The 23187-nt window shown below is 41.3% G+C and overlaps 1 protein-coding gene and 1 pseudogene across 4 annotated transcripts in view; one reads left to right on the forward strand and one right to left on the reverse strand.

Annotated features, from left to right (window-relative positions):
- SCHIP1 (schwannomin interacting protein 1) overlaps positions 1-23187 on the forward strand; it is a 574152-nt gene that overhangs the window by 485125 nt on the left and 65840 nt on the right. The gene's annotated exons all lie outside the window — the stretch shown is intronic.
- LOC135275996 (U2 spliceosomal RNA) lies at positions 1250-1401 on the reverse strand (annotated as a pseudogene).

Raw genomic sequence — 23187 nt, forward strand, 5'->3', positions numbered from 1 at the left:
CAGTGGGTTTTTGTTTGTTTTGCTTTGCCCCACATCATAATGTGTGTGTGTGTGTGTGTGTGTGTGTGTGTGTGTGTGCGCGCGCTGAATAGATGATCTCTAAGTAGGAATTCTCTTGGGAAAAAGTCTCAGCATAGGAAATGTGGAGAAAATATAGCTGGACAGCTGTTTAATTTTGGCAAGAAAAAAGAGGACTTGTTCTTTGCTGGTGCATGAGGCGGGGCTGTGTCACTGCAGTGTGAGTTATGAAGGAAACAAATGTACAGGCAAGTGTTTTACACATGCTGTCTTCTCCTTTTTCTCCTCCTCCTCTTCCTCCTCCTCCTCCTCCTCCTCCTCCCCACCTCCTTCTTTTCTTTTCTTCTTTCTTCTTTTTTTGACAGTCTTGCTCTGTCACCCAGGCTGTGGAGTGCAGTGGCACAATCTCAGCTCACTGCAACCTTCACCTCCTGGATTCAAGCGATTCTCCTGCCTCAGCCTCCTGAATAGCTGGGTTTACAGACGTGCATCACCACGCCTGTCTAATTTTTGTATTTTTAGTAGAGACGGGTTTTCACCATATTGACCAGGCTGGTCTCGAGCTCCCAACCTCAGATGATACGCCTACCTCAGCCTCCCAAAGTGCTGGGATTACAGGCGTGAGCCACCGCGCCTGGCCACATGGCTGTATTCTTAAGTCCTCCCAATAACCCGGTAAGGCAGGTATTATTGCTGTTGTACAGAAGAGGAAATTGAGGCTTAGCTAAGTTATGGAATGTGCCCAAAGCATAGGTAAACAGTGTGGTCAATTTTTAAATCTAGACATTTCTAACTCAAAAGTCCTGTTTTTCATACCATACCAAATGGCTCAGCCCTCAAGCTTTTATCTTAGAAATAAAAATACAATCAACAAGGAACATTTGTTCAGCTTAGTGTTTCTCAACAGAGTAAAAGATAGCTTCTCTGGAGCCCTTATGCTTTCACTAAGAATTTAATTGTTTTGTTTTTATTTTGATAAGAACCCATTAATATTAAGTATATTCCGGTTTATCACCTTATAAGCAAGGACTGCTCTGTGATATAAGTCATGCTGGTTCTATCTGTGTTTACACTGACACCAAGACGTGTTTCTCAACCCCAAAGATTTCAAGCTACTTTACCCAATATCCATTCTTCCCTTCTACCTTACTAACAGAAACCTTGTTCGACTGGAATCAGCAATAGTCCTACTCTTCTCAAACTCCCTTGCAGTTACGAATATTCATGTGGCAAGGTTTTAGCTCATGATATCTGAGCTACTGGATGAGGCTTCCCAGAAGGATCCTTAAAAGATCCTGACTCTTGAGATAGAGGACATATCAGGTATTAAACTGATAAGAGCAGGTGCTACATTTGATCTCAGACAAAAGGTCAAGAAGCAATGGTCAATGTCTTTCTCACTCTCCATTCTTTCTCCTCATGTAGCCAGGAAGGAAGTTGAGATATGACCATGAGGGCAAGACCATATCTTAGCAGTGGTGGAGGCAAAGATATAAGGAGTCTCGGTCTCTAATGACAACAAAAAAATCCTCATTATACCAGCCCAGGATGTGGCTGTCTGCAGACACTTCATTATGTAGAAAAAATAAGCTGATTTTTAAAACAGCTTTACTAAGATATAATTTATGGCCAGGCGCAGTGGCTCATGCCTGTAATCCTGGCACTTTGGGAGGCCGAGGCAGGTGGATCATTTGAGCCCAGGAGTTCAAGACCAGCCTGGCCAATGTGACAAAACCCTGTCTCTACAAAAAAAATACAAAAATTAGCTGGGGTGTAGTGGCATGTATCTGTAGTACCAGCTATTTGGGAGGCTGAAGCAGGAGAACCACTTGAGCCCAGGAGGCGTAGGTTGCAGTCAGCCGAGGTCGCATCACCGCACTCCAGCCTGGGTGACAGAATGAAACCCTGTCTCAAAAAAAAAAAAAAAGATACAATTTACATACTATAAAATTCACCTGTTATAAATGTACACTGATTTTTAGTAAGCATAGTTTCTTGTTTTGTTTTGTTTTGTTTTGGAAACGGAGTCTCGCTCTGTTGCCAGGCTAGAGTGCAGTGGCACAATCTCAGCTCACTGCAACTTCTGCCTCCCAGGTTCAAGCAATTCTCCTGCCTCAGCCTCCTGAGTAGCTGAGACTACAGGCACATGCCACCATGCCCAGCTAATTTTTGTATTTTTAGTAGAGACACGGTTTCACCATGTTGGCCAGGATGGTCTCAATCTCCTGACCTCGTGATCCACCTGCCTCGGCCTCCCAATGTCCTGGAATTACAGGCTTGAGCCACCACCCCTGGCCTGAACATTTCATGTAAATGGGATTATAGAGAATGCAATCTTTTATATCTGGCTTCTTTCACTTAACATGTTGTTTTTATAGTCTTCCATGCTGTAGCACATTATCAGTAGTTCCTTCTTGTTGCTGAATAATATTCTGTTGTGTGGCTGTATTATATTCAGGTTGTCTGTTTACCAGTTGGTGGACATGTGGATTGTTTTCACTTTTTAGACGTTATGAATAATGTTGCATTAATACATATACATCTTGGTATAGATGTATGTTTTCTCATCTCTTGGGTAGATTCTTAAGAGAGGAATTCTGAGATCATATGATAAATTTATGTTTCATTTTATAAGAAACTGCCAAACTGTTTTCCAAAGTAAGCACGTTATCTTATACTCCCACTGGCAATGCATGAGGTTTACAGTTTTTTCATATTCTTATCAAAAATTATTTTGTATTTTTATTATATCCATTCTGCTGGGCATGAAGTATAATAGCATCTCATTGTAGTTTTAATTTTCATTTCCCCTATGACTAATGATGTTGAGCATCTTTTCAAATGCTTACTAGCCATTCATGTTTCTTTGGTGAAATGTCTATTCAACTGTTGCCCATTTTTAATTGGCTTGTCTTATTATTAACTTGCAAGTGATTTTTATATATTCTGGATACAAATCCTTTACCAGATATAGTATTTGTCTATGTTTTCTCCCAGACTGTGGCTTTTCATTTTCTTACTGATGGTTCTTGCAGCACAAAAGTTTTCAATTTTGATGATGTCCATTTTTTCAATTTTTCCTTTCATGGATTATGCTTTTGGTGTTGTGTTTAAGAACGCTTTGTCTAACATAAGGTTACAAAGACCTTCTGTTTTCTTCTACAAGTTTTATAGTTTTAGCTTTTACACTTGGCATATGATTCATTTTGAGTTCATTTTTGTGTATAGTGTGAGGTATCTACATTCATCTTTCTGCATGCAGATATCCAGTTGTCCCAGCACCATCTGTTGGAAAGACTGTCCTTTCTTCATTGAATTACCTTGGCACCTTTGTCAAAAATCAATGGGCTATAAATGTAAAGTTTTATTTCTAGACTCTCAATTCCGTTCCATTGATCTGTATGTCTACCCTTATGCCAGCACCACACAGTCTTCATTAATGTAGCTTTATAGTAAGTTTTAAAATTGGGAAGTCTAAGTTTTCCAACTTTGTTCTTTTTTAAGATTGTTTTGGCTTTTGTAGGTCCTTTGCATTTCCATATACATTTTAGGATCAGCTTGTCACTTCCTGCCCAAAAGCCTGCTGGGATTTCTGTAGGAATTATGTTGACTCTATAGATCATGTTGAGGGGCATTGCTATTTTAATAATACTGAGTCTTCCAATTCCCTTATTTAGATCTTCTTTAATTTCTCTTAGCAATGTTTTATAGGGGTTTTTTTCTTTCTCTCTTTTTTCCTTTTGGCAGAGTCTCGCTGTGTCACCCAGGCTGGACTGCATTTGTGTGATCTCAGCTCACTGCAACCTCTGCCTCCCAGGCTCAAGTGATTTTCATGCCTCAGCCTCCAGTGATTTTCATGCCTCAGCCTCCCAAGTAGCTAGGATTACAGGCATGTGCTACCACACCTGGCTAATTTTTGTATTTTCTGTAGAGACAGGGTTTCACCATGTCGGCCAGGCTGGTCTTGAACTACTGGCCTCAAGTGATCCACCCATCCACTGGCCTCAAGTGATCCACTCTCCCAAAGTGCTGGGATTACAGGTGTGAGCCACCATGCCTAGCCTGTAGTTTTCAGTGTATAAGTCTTGCACTTCTTTTGTTCCCTAATTTTTCAAGTCACTGTTATATGGGTTTTCTGATACATACTGCCAAACTGAAATCACGATACCTATTCTGATCGCCAAATAAAATGGAAAATTTAAAGAAGTGGAAGTGTACTGAATACACATAAATGATATTTCTATGTGAAAGCCAAATGGTGCATTGTGTAAATAAACAGTTTCACAGTGGAAACAATGGAGAAAACGGAATGATTATGTGGCATGCATATCCAGTCCAAATGAACCTCGTCCGTACACTCAGTACCATATGTATATAAGCCAATAAAACAACATCATCTGGCACAATAATCAGTATTGTTAATTGAAATTAATTGTATTTTATTTTTGTTTATATTTTGTAAATTCTTTTGGATTTTTATAAGTGTTATTAGCAAAAGGAATCTACACCTTATTTTACATGTATCGGCTCAATATTGCTTTCCTTTAATAGGTGTTGTCTGGGTTCATTTTCTGTTGCCATAACAGAATACCTGAGAAACTGGGTCATTTATAAGGAAAAGAGGTTTGTCTGGCTCACAGTTTTGGAGGCTGGAAAGTCCAAGAAGCCTGGCACTGGCATCTGCTCACTTCTGGTGAGGGCCTTGTGCTGTATCACAACATGGCAGAGAAAGGCCGAGAACCAGAAGGGAAAGCAGGAGTGTACAAAAAGGGACAAAACGTGAGAGGCAGCCTTGCTTTATAACAGCCTGCTCTCTCAGTAACTAAGAGATGGCATTAACCCCTTTCTGAGGGTGGATTCCTCAACCGAATGCCTCTTAAAGGTCCCACCACCTCTCAACACCATTACACTGGGGACCAAGCTTCAACATGAGTTTTGGAGGGAGCCGATTCATATTCAAATCATAGCAGCAATCTATTTTATACTCACTATTGTGAAATACTGGCCCTAGTTTTTTTTACTTTACAAAGCATTTTCAATTCACCATCTTATTGTTCTCACGGTAACATTAGAGCTTGGGTAAAATAGAGCTTTTTTAAAATTCCCATATTATAAATGATTGACGGAAATTAAGTGATGTGTGTAATTGTATTCTTCCATAAATGGCAGTTCCGTGATTGCTGAGTGCAGTGACTCACACCTGTAATACCAGCACTTTGGAAGGATCTCTTGAGCCCAGGAGGCAGGAGGATCTCCTGAGCCCAGGAGTTTTAGACCAGCCTGAGCAACCTGGCGAGACCCCATCTCTACAAAAGGTTTAAAACTTAGACCAGGCACAGTGGTTCACACCTGTAATTCCAGCATTTTGGAAGGCCAAGGTGGGTGGATCACGAGGTCAGGAGATTGAGACCATGCTGGCCAACATGGTAAAACCTCACCTCTACTAAAAAAAAAAAAAAACTAAAACTAAAATTAGCTGGGTGTGTTGGCATGTACCTGTAATCCCATCTACTCAGGAGCCTGAAGCAGAAGAATCACTTGAACCAGGGAGTTGGAGATTACAGTAAGCCAAGATCACGCCACTGCACTCCAGTCTGGTGACAGACCGAGACTCAGTCTCAAAAAAAAAAAATTAGCCAGGTGTGGTGTGTGCCTGTGGTCCCAGCTATTCAGAAGGCTGAGGTGGGAGGATCACTTGAGCCCAGGAGTTTGAGGCTGCAGTGAGCTGCGATCACCTCACTGCACTCCAGCCTGGGCAACAGAGTGAGACCCTGTCTCAAAAGAAAAAGAAAGAAAATTAGGAGTTCAAGCTCCAAATCTCTTACTCTTTCCTGTACATCCATATTGATTATTGATCACTTCCTTAAACCCTGCTAGGAGGCAAGAGAAATATAAAACTTTTGGAAAGCTTTATAGGTACCAAGATAAAACTAACATGAAACATAGTAAAGCTAGGGTCAATATAATGGAGACCACAGTCCAGACTCTAGGTTCTAGCAGCATCTATAGAAAGCAGACAACTATTTAGACCTGAGTAGTTAAGTGGGAAGCATGCCCTGAGCAATGCAGAAGATGCTGTCAGGCAGCCCAGATCTACAGCACTCCCTCTACCTGCTCCCAGGAGGGAAGGACTTGCTTCAGCTGCTGGTAGTGTTGGCAGCTGACAGTGCTCAGCTGAGACCCTCCTTGGGATTGCCTGTGGCTGAGGAGAACTAGGATGTCCAAGGTAGGAGCAGGAGTAACCCATATCCAAAGACAGGTTAATGCAGGGACATGAAGGTCTGGCCCTTTCGCCCGGCTTGGATCCACTCTGAAGGCCCAGCCCCGTTGCAGAGCATCCTCCTGGATCAGCGATGCCTTTGTTTGCAGCTTCATCAGAATTCAGCCTCTCCCTCTGCCCTGCCTTACTGCCTGTATTCCGGCACAGGTGTTGCCCCAGAGCACCCTGAGTAAACTTCCTGCCTGTGAATCTCTACCTGAGAGTCAGCTTCCTGCACCCAGTGATCTATAAGGTTTCTAGGCAACAGGAAATGCTTCAAAGGCCAGAATTCCTCTCATGGGTGTAGCAGAGGGTAAACAGAGTAGTGTTTCATAGTGGCTACAAAAGAAAGGAACAATGGTGGAGGACTTTGAAGATAGAATGAGCTGTCAGCCCTGATGGGGACCCCCCAGAAAGCTATAGCTGACCCATGTGACACACATTTTGCCGAGTAGGGATACTGCTGGGACCCCGATGTTCCCTTTGTAAAGTGGGTGTGTAGCCCAGGTATCAGCTCTGATCTTCGCTACTTCCTGTCCTCTTCAGCTGCAGTCCTATGAATTGGGCCCTGAAGCTGGAACTGGGAGATTTGATTTTAGGTCTCCCTTGCCAATGTTGTGGCTTTGTGATTCTAGAACTTGTGTTTCTCATTTGAAAAATGGGTGTGCTTTGAGGATTGAAAAGATCCTAATTTCAGGGGCTCTTCATGAGTGTCATGTGACAGGAGGATTTCATGGCCAAATATGTCTGGGTGGCACTAGACCAAACTAAATTAAATTGATTTCTGAGGATTTCTCAGGCTTTTGTATGTTGCTCTTCCTTCTGAGTTCCTTAAGGAGGGGGTGTAATCCGAATTGTCTCAATCCATCAGAAAGACTTCTTGCTACCAGCACCCTCCATGGAGTGTTAATGCCTGGATCTTGCTGGAGTCATATTGAGAAGCCTTGTCCCATCCCATAATGGGCAGTTAATAAATGTCAAATTAGACTCTACTGATTACCACGGTCTGCACTGCCTTAACCTTAAACTAAGTTAGGAGTCTCAGAAACGCAGAGCTCCCAATGATGCTGGCACTCAACAATTGATGCGGTTTTGGTTATTGACATTTGGTGAGGTATAATTTACTTCAAGGATACCTCCAAATCTGTGTTCAAGACATGTATGTTTTAAAGAATGTTATTCTCTCAAGCTCTTAGACTGGGAGAAACATGGCTTTCCAAGGTGTACACTCTCCATTGGAATAGTAGTAGTAGCCATCATGTGTTGAAACTTACAGTTGTGGGGATGAAACATGTTGAAAGCATGTGGAAGGTGTGTCTCGGCTGTGTGAACAGGAGTGCTGTGATGTATTAGTCACGTCACCCATTAACAACAGCATTCTCCACCTTTGTTTTAGACCACAGTTACCTTTACTGTATATACTCCTTTACCTTTTGAAGACAGTAGGAGAATAAATTATTTAAACCCTCTCAAGTGCAGCGTGTTCAAAAATAACTCACAATCATCTCTAATCCTTCTATGCCAGTTCTCTCCACCTCAGATGACGGTGGTGGCCTCCAGGAACACACCCATGGTTCCTCCCTGGTCTTCATTTTCCACAACCCATCAGTCACCAAGTTGTGCCAATTTTACCTTCCAAATGTGTCTCAAATTACTCTTCTTTCCATCCCAGATACCACCCACATTCCGCAAATGCTATTAACTCTCACCTCAACCTCCATGTAGTCTCTCTGCCTCTGGTCCTTTTTATTTATTTGTTTGTTTATTTAAGACAGTGTCTCGCTCTGTTGCCTAGGCTAAAGTGCGTTGGTGCCATCTCAGCTCACTGCAATCTCTGCCTCCCAGGTTCAAGGGATTCTCCTTTTTCAGCCTCCTGAGTAGCTGGGATTACAGATGCATGCCACCATGCCTGGCTAATTTTTGTATTTTTAGTAGAGACAGAGTTTCACCATGTCGGCCAGGTGCTCTTGAACTTCTGACCTCAAGTGATCCTCCTGTCTCGGCTTCTCCAAGTGCTGGGATTACAGGTGTGAGCCACCTTGCCCAGTCTGCCCCTGGTCTTTTTAAAAATTTTTTTATTTGTTCATTTTTGAGATGGTGTCTTGCTCTGTCACCCAAGCTGAAGTGCAGTGGTGCAATCACGGCTCACTGCAGCCTCAAACTCCTGGACTCAAGGGATCCTTTTGCTTCAGCTTCCAGAGTAGCTAAGACTACAGGCAAACACCACAGCACCTGACTTTTTAAAAATTAATTTTTGTAGAGACAGGGGTCTTGCTTTATTGCCTAGGCTGGTCTCAAACTCCTGACTTCAAGTGATCCTCCTGCCTCAGCATCCCAAAGTGCTGAGATTACAGACAGAAGCTAGCCCGGCCTCTGCCTCTGATCCTGTACTCTTTAAGCCCCTCCCCTAATCTACCTACCTGAGAGTCTATTCAAGTGTGTCTCCTTCTCAAACACTGTAATGACTTCCATAGGGTAAAGCCTAACCTAAATTCAGCTTTAAATAACTCCCATATCAGCCGTGCTGACCTCTGGTCTCATTTCTTGCCACTCCCTTGTAGTCTAACAAAACCAATCTGCTGATCTTCCTAACTCGTGCTGTCTGTAGCTTCCATGCCTTTATTTTTGTGGTTCCCTTTGACTGAAATGTTTTCTCCATTCTTTCTCTTCCTTGCTCGGGTAATCCTACTCATCACTGAAACCCAGAGCTCAGACGTCACCCATGCCGGAAAATCTTTCCTGACCCCCAGGCCTGATTAGGGCCCTAACCAATTATATATATTGTGCTATAAATAAATAATATAAGTATGATATATAGTGTAATTCTTTGTTTATGTGTCTAACTTTGACTTGAGGCTGGGAATGTGTCTTATCTCTGTATTCCTTGTGCCTATTATCATGACTGCATTTATTTCAAGCACTTAATAAATATGTATGGATTAAATGAAGGAATTCGATACCTATGATGAATAAAACTAAGCTAATAGCAACCCATCGACATCAGAAATATAACCAATTCTTAGGTAAAGAATTTTCTTTGTATGGCTGGTGAAGTCTGAAGAAAAGCCAGCAACGGGTCGGGGTGTTGGGTGGGGTGTGGCGGGGGTCGGGAGGGAGGTGCATTGTCAATGAGAGTAGCACTGAGCAGATTCTAATGACTTCAGTGTGGTATAAAGCAACATGGACATTGAATTGTATGTGGTTTCCAGTGAAAAAGAACCACTTTGAGTGCTAAGCTGGGTTTAAAGTAGTTTCCTCACTTTTGTGTGGCGACTCTGTAGCTGACTTTTTAAAATGCCTGAACTTTGGCATATTTTTCTTCATGGATTACTAAAACAAAAGAATACCATCTTATACTAATTAGATTAGATTAAAATTAACCCATGGGACCCTTTGGCAAATTACTGACTAGATTGCTTCATAAATAATAGTTTACTACAGTTTAACACAACAAACATTTACTGTCTCGCCATTTCTGATGGTCAGGAATCTCAGCGCTGTTTAGCTGGTGTTTGTGGCACGGAATCTCTCATGAGACTTTAGGCAGAATGTGCACTGGGGCTGCTGGAGGGTCCTCCTCATTCACATGGCTGGAGGCTGGAGGCCTCAGTTCCTCACCACGTAGTCTTCTCTATGGGCTGTTGTATATTTTCATGACATGGCAGATAACTTCCCCCAGTGCTGGTGATCAGAGAGAAAGAAAGAGCATGGGGTGTTGGGGGAGTGGGGGGAGAGAGAGAGAGAGGGAGAAAGAGATGGACAGATGAAGCTGCTGTGCCTTTTTTAGCCTAGTCTTCGTGTTAGCAGGTATGTCATTTCTGCTTTTGCTTCTATAGAATGAAGTCACTATGTCCAACCCACACTTAAGGGGAAGGGAATCAAGCTCTCCTTTTCAAGGCAAGAGTATCAAAGAATTTATGGACATATTTGAAAACCACTTACCTTCCCCAACCCATATATATAAATCTTCTGAAGTAAACAAAACAAAAATAGACAGAAAAAAAACCAGCATCACCACTAAAAGTAAATGGCACTGCTCTTTATCTGTTTGACTGTCACTTGCATGTTCTGGTCACCAGTGGCTCCAGTTAAAAAAACATTTCCCCATCCCTAAACTACATCATAAGGAGTGTTTGCATAGCAGAGAAATATTTACCTTTCAAAGGAATTTATGGCGACTGGAAAGTGTAGAGATAATAATAGTTTGTCCTCTTGATTAAGCCCTGACTGTAGACCAGGCAGTATATCTAGGATCTGACTTCCATTCTTTGTACTGTAGTCCAGTAGCATAAGGGAAGCCACCAGGTGGCTGAGCTGGTGGTGCCTGGGGCCTTCCACAGATTCTTCTGCAGGTGCTTTCGTCTTCCTGTCACCCTTAGGTGAGGCCTGGCCCTCAGAGAATGAGGGTTACCACCTAGCCCACTCCTGCATGAGATGCCCAGACACAGGGCAGATGGCTCAGATAACCAGGTCCTGGGAGCCATGTCTCCCAGAGCCAGTTGATCTTGGCTGGGATTGGCCAGATATTTCTGGCAGTTTTGTAGGGGATCACATAGACTTGAATGAAAGTTGTACAAGGTTACCAGGCTCACACACCCGACAACCAGGAGAATTCTGTTGCTGGCTCTTCCCACCCCTCTGACCAAACTCCTGGTGAACATTCTGAAAAAAAGACTTCTGTGGCCCCAAAAGGGCAATCCTAAGGTTAATTCTGTAGTTTAAAGTGATTTTGGGGTTAAGGGAGCAGAACCAATTCTAGAATACAGGTGTTTTTACACCCACCCCAACTCCCACAACCCTACCTTAATCAAACTGAGTATTAGGAACTTATTCCACTTAAGGATAAATCAGACACCAAGCCTAAACACTTGAAACTATAATTTCTTCCTGTGAGATGAAATAATTAAAATTTCCACAAATTATGATTGCACACAAATCCTTAAAGAAAAATATATATGTATACATTTTCAAATGAGTTTATCAATAGGATATAGAATATTTTAAAATATTTAACTTTCAGTCTGTCTGAAATGAAATGAATTTTAGTTTATAGTAGTGGGAAGTAAAGTAACTGAAACCTGAAGAAAAGTAAGAAAGGAAGACCGTGGGTGCGAGAGGGACAGGAGGTCAGGGTTGGGATCGATCACGAGTTTATTTTTTAGGCATGATACCTTTAAGATACCTAGTAAATATGCAAGTGGAAATGAGGAATAGGTAGTTGGATAAAGGAGTCTGGAGTTCAGAGGAAGGTCCAGGGTAGAGGTACAAGTGACCCACCAAGAGAATGGATGACATTGCCCAGAGAGTGAGTTTAGATTGAGAAGACCCCCAAGGACTGAGCCTTGGATATTGTAGTGTAACGTTGTACAACAGAACTTTCTTCCAAGATGGAAATGTTCTCTCTCGTCACGGTCCCATACGCCAGCCACTAGACGCATGTGGCTGTTGAGCACTTAAAACGTGGCTAGTGCAACTGGGAAACTGAATTTATACTTTTTTTCAGTTTAAATAGCCATGTGTAGTTAGTGACTACAGCTCCAGTGGGTGAGAGTGGAAGCAATGTGGGGTGAGCAGAGGAGAGTCCTTTAATGCAGGAAAAGAACCAGAGGAGAATGTTGTCTTAGAAGCCAACTATGTTGAATGTTGCTCATAGATCTAGTATGAGGAAGATTTAGGATGGTGTAGCGTGTTGAAGACAAAAACCTGACTGGAAGGTGTTCAAAGGAGAATAAAAGGGAGAGAGAAATTGTAGACAGCAAGTCTGGACAAGCCTTTCAAGGAGTTTCATGGTTGTCTAGGAGAGTCTGGGAGTAAACAGACTGGGAAAATGTAGAGGGGCCAGGCAGTGCCGAGGGCGTACTTGAGGTTAGTGGTCATGAATTTAAATGAGATCAGTTAGTGTAGTCGTACAGTCATCCCTCCTTAACCACCAAGGGCATATTCCACGACCCCCAATGGATGCCTGAAACCATGGATAGTACTGAACCCAATTGCCATCAACTGGAACATGTTTCTGTTCATGTCTTCAACCCATACATCTAATGCCTTTCCGTCTTAACTAAGAACTGTACACTGTGCTGTAACTTCTGCGGTTTGAGGCATGACAGTGAAACTAGCACAAATTTCTTTTTCCTTTTTCACAATTTCACAGATAAAAGATTTGGTTTTATTGTAGATCTTAGCAACCTCAGCATTCATTTTTTTTTCTTTCCTTATTAAGTCAAGAACTTTTACCTTTTCACTTAAAGGAAACCTTTTACTGCTTCTCTTTGGCATATGGGAATTACCAGCATCACTACTCTTTCATTCAGGACCATTACTAGGTAAAATAAGGGTTACTTGGACACAGCACTGTGATACTGTGACAGTTCATCTGATCACCAAGCCAGCTACTAACTGACTCACAGGCAGGGACTGTAGACAGTGTGGATGCACTGGACAAAGAGATGATTCAGTCCTGAATAGAACAGAGCAGGATGGTGTGAGATTTCATCTTGCTATTCAGGATGGCACTCAGTTTAAATTTTATAAATTGTTTATTTCTGGAATTTTCCATTTCATATTTTTGGAACATTGTTGACTGTGGGTAATGAAATGGCAGATAAGAGGAGACACTGTGTATTTTTCCCCAGCCACATATGTCAGCTGAGAGCAGGTACAGACTAGTAGCAAACAGATGAATTTATCCACAGTTGGGATTTAGCCAATTGAGTATGGGATTTAACCAATTGAGTATGAAGTGAGGGGGCAAGTGAGAAGTGATTGAGTTGAGGGTTGCAGTGATAGGTCAGGGAATGTAAGACACAGAGAGGAGGGAGGATACCCTGAGAGTATGGTATGGCAAAAAGTGGACAGTATATGGAGTGTAAGGCTTAGTGCAGTTATTGGATTAAGTAGTTAGAAAGAATGAGCTGAAATGACAATGCAAGATTGTTGGAGAACGGGAGGCTTGAAGATGAAATTATGGAGGGCATGAAGTTCTTGGTAATGGCAAGGTAGGATATGGCCATGGGAGCAGGTATAACTGAGATGGAATGGAAGAAGATGGAATTTACAGGCCAAAATTTTGCAGGGATCATCTAATCGACAAGGAAATTTCCAGGAATTATATTAGGTTGGTGCAAAAGTAGTTGCGGTTTTTGCCATTACTTCCAATGGCAAAAACCGCAACTACTTTTGCACCAATCTAATACCAGCACTAACATTGAAAAATGACTCCTCAAGGCAGGAGGCAGAGTAATCCGAGGAGGAATAGGTGACTGCAACTAGGAAGGCTAACTGGTGTTGATATCAGCAGTCTGTAGGTAGGAGATTCAGAGCAGGATGTTAGGAAGGACAGACAATTAATTGTTTGCAAGCAAGAGATACCTACTCATCCAATAAACCCTTTGGCAAGAGGGAGGTGGGAGAGAAAACAGCCACCTCTTGAGAGCCATAGAAGAAGGCAGTGCCTTCAGGCTCTGTTAGAGCAAGACAGTGAAAGGAATGCTCAGGGGAGAGGGCTCACTGAAAGGACTTAGGATGGATTTGGGGAGGAATAGGAGGAGGCCATAGAGGGTTGGACAGGGCCATATGGGAAGGAGAGTGAATGAGGAGGTGAATGAGGGATGACCTGGAGTTGAGGAGTATAAGTTGGAGTAAGATGCACCTTGGGTTGAAGCTTGGTCGTCTCTAAGACAGACAGCAGAGGGGAGGCTGCTAGTGCCTACCTGTTAGTGGGAGGCAAGAGAAGAGTTCTGACTCAGAGCAAGATCTCTGGGATCTTCGGACTGATGGCAATTGGAGGTGGGTGATCTTATGAAGAGGATGAGGGTCATGAAGGAAACCTCCTCAAAAATTACGGAATACCCCCCAGGTGTCCTATAGTGCCTGAATGTCTTAACCTGCCCTTTCTAAACTTGAAGCAATTCGGCTTAAACTCATCAATGGCCTCAGTTAGCTTCCTCTTCTATAGTGTGGAGTTAATCCTATGGTAGAGCTGAGTGTTGAGGCAAGGACAAATGATGACAATGTCAGGGCCAGTGTGGGGCCCAGCAGTTGTCAGTTTCCTCCTCTCCCCCCTCAGCTCCCTCTTGAATTTCCTCTCCTATGAAGGGAAGTTGTCTTTCCATTGGTATCTGCGTGCCAAAAGACAAAGATGCTTTTTCCTTCCAAGACTGAGAACCTGTGTAACTCTCGACATAAATGACCGTGTGTCTGGTTTTTCTCTACTTCCATCTGCCCACCTTTGACGAGCTTCGTGGGTATGTGACCTCTGTAGACTTTGAAAGACCCTGCTCTTGGTCTAATGTTCTGCTGTTGCCACCCTAAAATTCTTACTTTTGAACAGTGGTTCTCCATTTACATTTTGCACAAAGTGCCCATTCTAACTCCTAAAAACTAAGTAACTGGTAAACATGACCACAGGGCAGTCAGGTAATTTGATTTATCATCCCATTCATATGTCAGCATTTCAGGATGAAGGATATTTTGAAAGTAACGGAAAACACCTTAACCATGTCCTTTGTAAACAAGAAAATAATTGAGTGCATCTAAACCCCTATGAACTCCTGATTTTTAATCCTGTTTTCAGCATGAAGAAACAGTGTCACTTTCAGAAAGATTATTTATTGTCATTATCCCCATGTATTAATAAGTTGAAAATCTGAAAGTTATTCGTAACAAGTGAAGCTTGACTGAATTATTATTATTCATGCCAAACAAAGCACTGAATTCTTTCTTTAGAGCATTTCTTGCCTGGATGTAGAAGCACTCTTGTTAATTTTACAGGAGGCATCTGTTTCCTCCAGCGTGTACATCCAAGAGCTGTAGCCTTGAGATGAGGAAAGAAATAACATGGGCAGGGCAGGCGTGCATACCAGACTGGATCGTCATTTGTCATTTATCTGGACAGAGGGCATACTGGCCTCATTCCACTCACCAGCTGGGGAAGAACAAACTCCCTATACAGATATAGCCATCAAACTTAGATTATGGTGACTAATGCTAAATGAAGAGTCCACACGGGCTTTCTAGGTTCAGCAGGGCCAGACCTATACTCTATGTACTCTTGACCCGGATTCAGAAGTAATTTATCACCTAGACAGGCAAGCAAGTGCCCGGAGTACTGAAACTTTAGTAGTTCTTTAATGTGGAAATCACAGTAATGATGCTGTAATATAAAACGTAGCAAATATTTCCTAGAGAGACAGCATTTAGATTAGAGAGAGACGTACCACAGCCACAATTTCTTCTTCAAACATTAGAATACTTTTTGGAAAGCCACGGCCCAAATTGTAGGTTGTTTTTTGGTTTTAACTGTCATTTTTATTTGTTTGGTTTCCTCTAAGAAAACGAACATGCTCTTTTTTTTTACTTTTTCTTTTTTATTTACTTTTTTCTCTCACCTAAACCCCCAGAGTAAGCAGGCACATTTAAAAGTGTGTCTTTTAGCCAGGCACAGTGGCTCACGCCTGTAATTCCAGCACTTTGGGAGGCCAAGGTGGGTGGATCACAAGGTCAGCAGTTCAAGACCAGCCTGGCCAAGATGGTGAAAACCCATCTCTACTAAAAATACAAAAATTAGCTGGGCGTGGTGGCGAGCGCCTGAAATCCCAGCCACTTAGGAGGCTGAGACAGGAGAATTGCTTGAACCCGGGAGGTGGAGGTTGCAGTGAGCCAAGATCACTCTACTGCACACTAGCCTGGGTGACAGAGCAAGACTGTCTCAAAAAAAAAAAAAAGTATGTCTTTCAAAAACCCAGTTTATCTTCCTGCTGGTCATTTTGCCTTCTATTCTTTGATTTAAAAACTAATCGAGATACTTTATTCTTTAGATATAAGAATCCTAACTTTTTACACTTATCAGTAGGCTTTTTCGAAGTGTTCAGGTTGGCAATATCGAGTTATTTGCTTGTTTTGCTGGGCTATCCTCTGGAGCTAAAAATTTATCACAAAAGGTGGCAAATTGAGAAAAGGAAAAAAACTAGGCTTTTCTTTTCTTCTTAGCTAATTTTTATCAAATTGGGGGCATCTCGTTACTGCAGTTGAGTAAGTGTGTACCTTACCCGGGAAGCTATAAGTTATTATTTGACCCTCAGGTTCAGCTGGCACAGTCAGCCCCGTACCTGAGGCACATCTGCAGAGTGAACAGGCCCCTTTGAGCCTGTCCAAGCCACAGCTCACAGTGAGGAGGGAAGTACAGCCCAAGGGCCTCGCCAGGCTTAGCTCACAAGCCAGCAGTCACTTAGCGTCCAGGGCAGCTTCATTCATTGTCGTGAGGTGAGCAAGTGGCCACTCGACCAGCTTTCCCACAGGTAGTCAATAGAATTAATGACAGCTGGTTACAGGCATACTCCTGCCCTCAATCCCAAGGCCCTAAAGTGAGAGAACTTCTCGAGAATTTCATTTATTCAAACATTTTTTTGGACACCTACTATATGCCTAACACTGCCAGATGCTAGCTGTGCAATGGTCGACTCGATACATAAGGCCCTTGCTTTCTCACGGAGCATACAATCTGGTGGGGCAAATCCACATTACAAATCCCACAAATTAGAGAAAAAAAAACAGGATGCTAAGTGAATGTAAAGCAGGACCTTATTTAGACAGGGGGCTAAGGAAAAGCCTCCAACTTTAAGCAAGAGAGGTGACTCAGGTGAGGGGGGAGGGTATACAGGTTGAGAAACAGCTTGTGTGAGGCCCCTGAGCCAGGTGCACGCAGGAGCTTGGCTTTTCCAGAAAACTCAAAGGCCACCAGTGTGCCTAGAGCTTAGTGAGCCAGATTTTGACAGGTGCAGAGAAGTTGGGAGGGTAGATCAGGACCAATAACGTAATGCTGGATAACAGCATTAGGGATCTAGGATTTTATCCTAAATGTGTGGAAAACCGAGTAGTTTTAAACCGAGATGTGACAAAATCTGATTATGTATTTACAAGTATTTTTAATTCACAAAGGGTAAGGTTTAATTAAGGGCAAGTTCTTAATTTTTTGTTGCACTTTGGGAACGAATCAAAGAGCATGAAACCGTCAAAATGATCAAATCAGGGGCAGCTGGGTGACTGAGTGGGGCTAAATTTGTGACATCTGAAATCAGGTCAGAGTTCTGATGGCTTCAGTTGTAGTGACAGCTCTGCTGAAGAAATCCCTTCTGTCCTTCGGAAAACAAGTTTGATTTTAAAAACCTCAAAACAAAGCACAAGTAGCTTAAACCATCGGTACAGGTTTCCACTGGCGCCTGCCATGCAAATGTGTGCTTCTTCAGCTGGTTGCTCTTCCTCAGTTGTGCTGGAAATCAGAGGCCATGAGAGGAAGAGAGCAAGTGTGGGTGTTTGGGCATGGTGGATGTGTTCATTTCCCGAAATTTAAAAAATTCGATTGAATGTCAAGAGTGAAAACAAACCGACCCTAAAGTCTCTTAGCATCGTCTCAGATAAGGGGAGAAGAGAGATGTCGGAATGAGATAGGTAGGTTTAGCTGTAAGATGCTGAAACTCGAAAGGACTGCTCATTTTTGTCTTGACATTCTTAGTAAATAATACAAAAGCCCCAGTACTTTCAGCAAGTGAACATTTTGTGGACCCAACTTATGTGTCTCAAAGAGGCTCTCTTTGCTATTTACCAAGGAAAACTGGTTTAAATTAGGGGGTTTGAGAAGAGTTGGGATTGATGTGCAGATTAATTTGACTGCATATGCATCATCTGTGACTGATTTTAACCCTTCTCATTGAGAATGAATTTACCTGTTGTCATGTGTTGGGAGTAGCATAATTTCCTAATTAGTACCTTTATAATTCTGAAATAATTTGCTTCTAAAAGATGAGAAACTTTCCTGATAGCTTTAAGATAAAGCAAATTAAGTAGCTCATTATCAATGTTTTCCTGGCACTTTTATTATACTTCAGAAAACTCTTTTTTTTTTTTTTTGAGACGGAGTTTTGCTCTTGTTACCCAGGCTGGAGTGCAATGGCGCTATCTCAGCTCACCGCAACCTCCGCCTCCTGGGTTCAGGCAATTCTCCTGACTCAGCCTCCTGAGTAGCTGGGATTACAGGCACGTGCCACCGTACCCAGCTAATTTTTTGTATGTTTAGTAGAGACGGGGTTTCACCATGTTGACCGGGATGGTCTCCATCTCTTGACCTCGTGATTCACCCGCCTCTGCCTCCCAAAGTGCTGGGATTACAGGCTTTAGCCACCGCGCCCGGCCCCAGAAAACTTTTTAGAACAGTGTTTGTTCTACTATTCAAATGACTAAAATCATTTTAATATCTCTTCTGAGAGAAGGAGAATGAGAAAGGATGTAAAAACATGTTGCTGCTTAACTGGCCCTAGAAAAACTGGTCAGAGAACAGACCTAAGGAAACGCTTATGTACAAAATTCCATTATAACTAATAGTAATAGCATTTCAACACTACCTCTGTATATAAAAAGGAAAGAAGTTTAGGGACCATTGACAAATTTAATAGCTGCTTTAGAGATGATGTTAACAGTTTATTCATAAATTTTATGTTTCTCTTCTGTGTTCAGTGATGTACTAGGAAAATACATTTTTAGAAAAGATATGCTATGTAAATTGTTTCTCTTTGTTACTATTCTACTTTATCCAGTGAAATATTTTTTTAAAATAGTAACTCTGGAAATAATTTTTTGAAAATAGTAACTCTGATTTTCATAGTAAATTCAGTTTTCATAATGAACTAGTGATCTAGTGTGTTTAGTTTTTGAAATGTCCATGATCAATGTAAAAAGAAAAAAAAAATCACCTTTACTGTCATTAAATTTCTGTAAGACCTTCAGTTGAAATCTAATTTTTTTGTTGACTCACCCAATGCCGTATATGATATATTACTGTGCTATTATTTTGTCTTGCTGATGTGGAAAACTCATGATATAAAATGAAATTGATATAAAAAGACAGCCATCTGACAGCCTGAAAGTGGGGGGACTGGGGCAGTTTATAACTCAATTCATATTGTAGATTAGGAAATAGAGGCTGACAGCTATGAAGCAGTAGCCCAAGGAAACACACCTAATAAGAAGTGCAGTAAAGCCCAGAACCAGATCTTCGATTTGATCCAAAGTTTTATCAACTCCAGAGCCATCAAAGATGGCCTAGATTGTAACTTTGGATGAATTGGCATTAGTGTAACATTTATATATATATAGTTTTTACTAATGTAGCTGAAGACTTATATGTCCATATTACAGTTATTAAAGGTATTATTGAAATGTTCATAAGACAATGTATCGTACCTTTAACATTGTTTTTGTTTCATAATCCTATTCCTATTTCGAACAGATTAAAAAACACAATAGTCCACTAGAGGGCACCTTTCTTCAGCATCAGGGTCAGTTCCCTTCCTCAATACTCTATTAACCTGGTTTTAATCAACCACTGTCGTCTTGGAGCATTGAAAATCTTTTTTATTGTCAGAGATTACATGTATTGCTTTAGCAAAATGCATGTATATTGGTGGGCAAGGCTATCTGTGCCACTAAGAAACCCGGAAGGATAAAGGGGAAGCATGACCCTTCTTCCCCTGCACACGTACACGCATGCACGTATGCACACAAACTTTGTGTTAATTTGGGTTTAGCTCTTCTTGACAACCCAACTTATTTTTATTTGGAAAGTCTTGCCTTAGCCCTGGCAAATTTATATTACTTTTCACTTTTTCTGCCACTGCTTTCTCTGACTCCAAATGCTGGAAAACAGAGACTAAAAGAGATGGTCCTTAAATGTTGACATGAATTTGGGACAGAAACCACGTAGACTTCACCCAAATTTACCGATGCGTCAGCTGCTGTTTTTCTACAGCATGTGAATTTCAGTCAGTGCTGGGCAGAAAATACTATGGGGAAAAGAATAGGATTGTATATAATTAACAAATATTCTGGCAGATTCTATTGAAATATAAAACTATCTCATTATTCTAGAGGCAAAGGGAGGCTGCCTGCTATAGCACTGTCTAATGCATTATGTTTCAAACTGTGTCTGTAGAAACCCAGGGTTGCTGGAGGTATTTTTAGAGACTAATTTGTACCTATTACATGAGCAGCTAAACACCTTATCCCCAATCCCAGAAAAAAAAAATCAAACTGGATATTAAATAGTTCTGAAATGTGAACATAATTCAGAATACAACTACAAATGAGATAGTCTATGGAACTTTGGAGAAAAGTCCTGTAAAGCTGTGGTAAGAAGAATATAACTCTTCAACCCAAACTGTTTTCATATAATTCCCTCATGATCTGTGCAAAATATTTCTCTCAACCCCCTTTTTCAACATCAGCATATTGAATTTATTTTGCCAGGAGAAGTAGTCTTTCACAGTCCTCAAAATCAATGAACTTATAAATATGTGTCACTGACCATAGAGGTGGTAGCTCATACAGCTCATGGCCTTTCTTAAAAATTCATGCCTGTGCATGCCTAAGCAATAAAATTACACAAGTTGTCCAGAGACCCAGCTTGGTTCCGTGCCAGGTTAGGGTCAGGCACATCTGTTTGGCACAGTCTCTCATCAAGCCTAATAGTCAGTTGTGCAATGACAAGCAAATACCCAATATATCAAATGAGAAGGTCCTGTTATAGATTAATGGCCTATTGTAAGTTTGGGTACCCTGTCTTATCTTGTTTATAATCAGAAATATGAGCAATTGCTATATATTGTTAGCAAGTCAATTTTGAATAAATTTCCTGCTACTTTGCTTTTAAGCTTCTGGATATATTTAATGAAGAATATTCAGAGATTGCAGCATAATCCATTAAAAAGAACCATTACCATTTACAACTACTTATTTGTGTGAAACAGGATTCTTTTGATGTGACACAGCCAAACAAAATCTTATTCCAGATGCGGCTTTACATAGAACTAAACGTAAAGCTACATCTGGAATAAGATTGTAACTGACATCTATCAATTCTGCTTCTGTTGTTTTTGTATCACAAAACAGCGTCATGTTCTCATTGAGAGACACAAATATAGATTTGAACTCAGAATAATTTTATCCTGCTAAAAACATTTGATTGTTTTGCACATTGGTTTTCATATTGATTTTCATTTTAAAAGCAAATTCTAGTATTTAAGAAAATAGAAGAAAAAGTGACAATTACTGATTCACACTAATAATTTGCTCAGGAAACTATGTTTTCATATAATGTGAAATAACAAACATGAGAATAACCAGGGTCAGAATAGTCTGAACTTCTGAGTAAATTAATTTACATAGGCTATAAGACTCTCAGGTAAATTTCTTATTTATAATTATAAGGATTTTAAAATATTATAAAAAGTTATAACCTATCTCATTTTTATTCTTCCCTCACTTTCTGTTTTTGGGCCTCAGAGTATTGCTAGAAATGGAGAAGTATCCTGACCCCAACTGTCCTTTTCTGGGTCTTCTGTAGTATGGGCAATGACCTTGATGCAATAGTAGCTGCAAGTGCACTACCAGACATTCTATCCCAGAAGTCACAGGCCAAATTAAGATGTTCAGATCTCACAGTTCATTACCTCTATTTAAAATGCAAAGCAAGAAGCAATGGAAAGAGATGGGATGGGCTGACATACTTAGGATATGGCACAGGAGTGTGGAGGGACTTTGAGTTATGCAATATTTTACTCTTAATAAATGTGAGTTATGCAATATTTACATGTCCAGCCTCTCTGCCACAACAGCCTTTCCTATTGAGAATATGGTTATGAGCCACAATTGAGGTTTAAGAAAGGATTCCCATTCCACTTAGACACAAGATATCTGCCAATGACACACAACTTGCTTGTAAGAGACAGAGGCAATTCCTTCTGGCTTTCTCTGTAGCTTGCCTCTTAGCTTGATGAGAAGCTGAGGATTGCATTTACATTTCTTTTGTCTTTTTTTTTTTTAAGACGGAGTTTTGCTCTTGTTGCCCAGGGTGGAGTGCAATGGCATGGTCTTGGCTCACTGCAGCCTCCTCCTTGCGGGTTCAAGCAGTTCTCCTGCCTCAGTCTCCTGAGTAGCTGGGACTACAGGTGTGCGCCACCATGCCCAGCTAATTTTTATATTTTTAGTAGAGACGGGGTTTCACCATATTGACCAGGATGGTCTCGATCTCTTGACCTCATCATCCACCCGCCTCAGCCTCCCCAAGTGCTGGGATTACAGGCATGAGCCACCGTGCCGGGCCTGTGTTTACATTTCTTAGGCAGAGGACACATAGGACCAGAATGGGTGTCACCAATGGGAAACCAGCATAAGATCTAATGAATGAGGTCCTCACATGCCTCAGGTTATTTAGTGTGTCATGAGTATTACGAGGCATTTTGTCCCTTTCTATGCTTGGCACCTACACACTTGATCTAGGCCTAACAAATCTGTTAACTAACTTAGTTACTGATATTTAACACACCTCATCATTTCTGACTACAGTAGTCTCCCCCTTGGCCTGCCAGGGATACTTTCCAGGACTGTCGGAGGATGCCTGAAACCGTGGATGGTCCCAAATCCAATATATCATGTTTTTTTCCTATACATACCTATTATAAAGTTTAATTTATAAATTAGGCACAGCAAAAGATTCACAATAATAACTAATCATAAAATAGAACAATATAACAATATGCCAGCATCACAGCTCTTGCACTTTGAGATCATTATTAAGTAAAGTAAGGGTTACTTGAATACAAGCATTATGATACCAAGACTGTCAAGCTGATACTGAGCCAGCTACTTAGTGACTCAGGGGTGTAGAGTGTCCACAGCATGGATATGCTGGACAAAGAGAGGATTCACATCCTGGGATGGATGGCATGAGAATTCATTAGAAGAATGCCACAGAATTTAAAACTTATGAATTGCTTGTTTCTGGAATTTTCCATTTAATATTTTCAAACCATGATTGACTACAGGTAATTAAAGCCTTGAGAAGCAAAACGATGGATAAGGGT

This window comes from Aotus nancymaae, unplaced genomic scaffold (assembly GCF_030222135.1).
Source record: "Aotus nancymaae isolate 86718 unplaced genomic scaffold, 86718_ANA_hifiasm-v0.15.2.pri h1tg000019l, whole genome shotgun sequence".
Taxonomy (NCBI): domain Eukaryota; kingdom Metazoa; phylum Chordata; class Mammalia; order Primates; family Aotidae; genus Aotus; species Aotus nancymaae.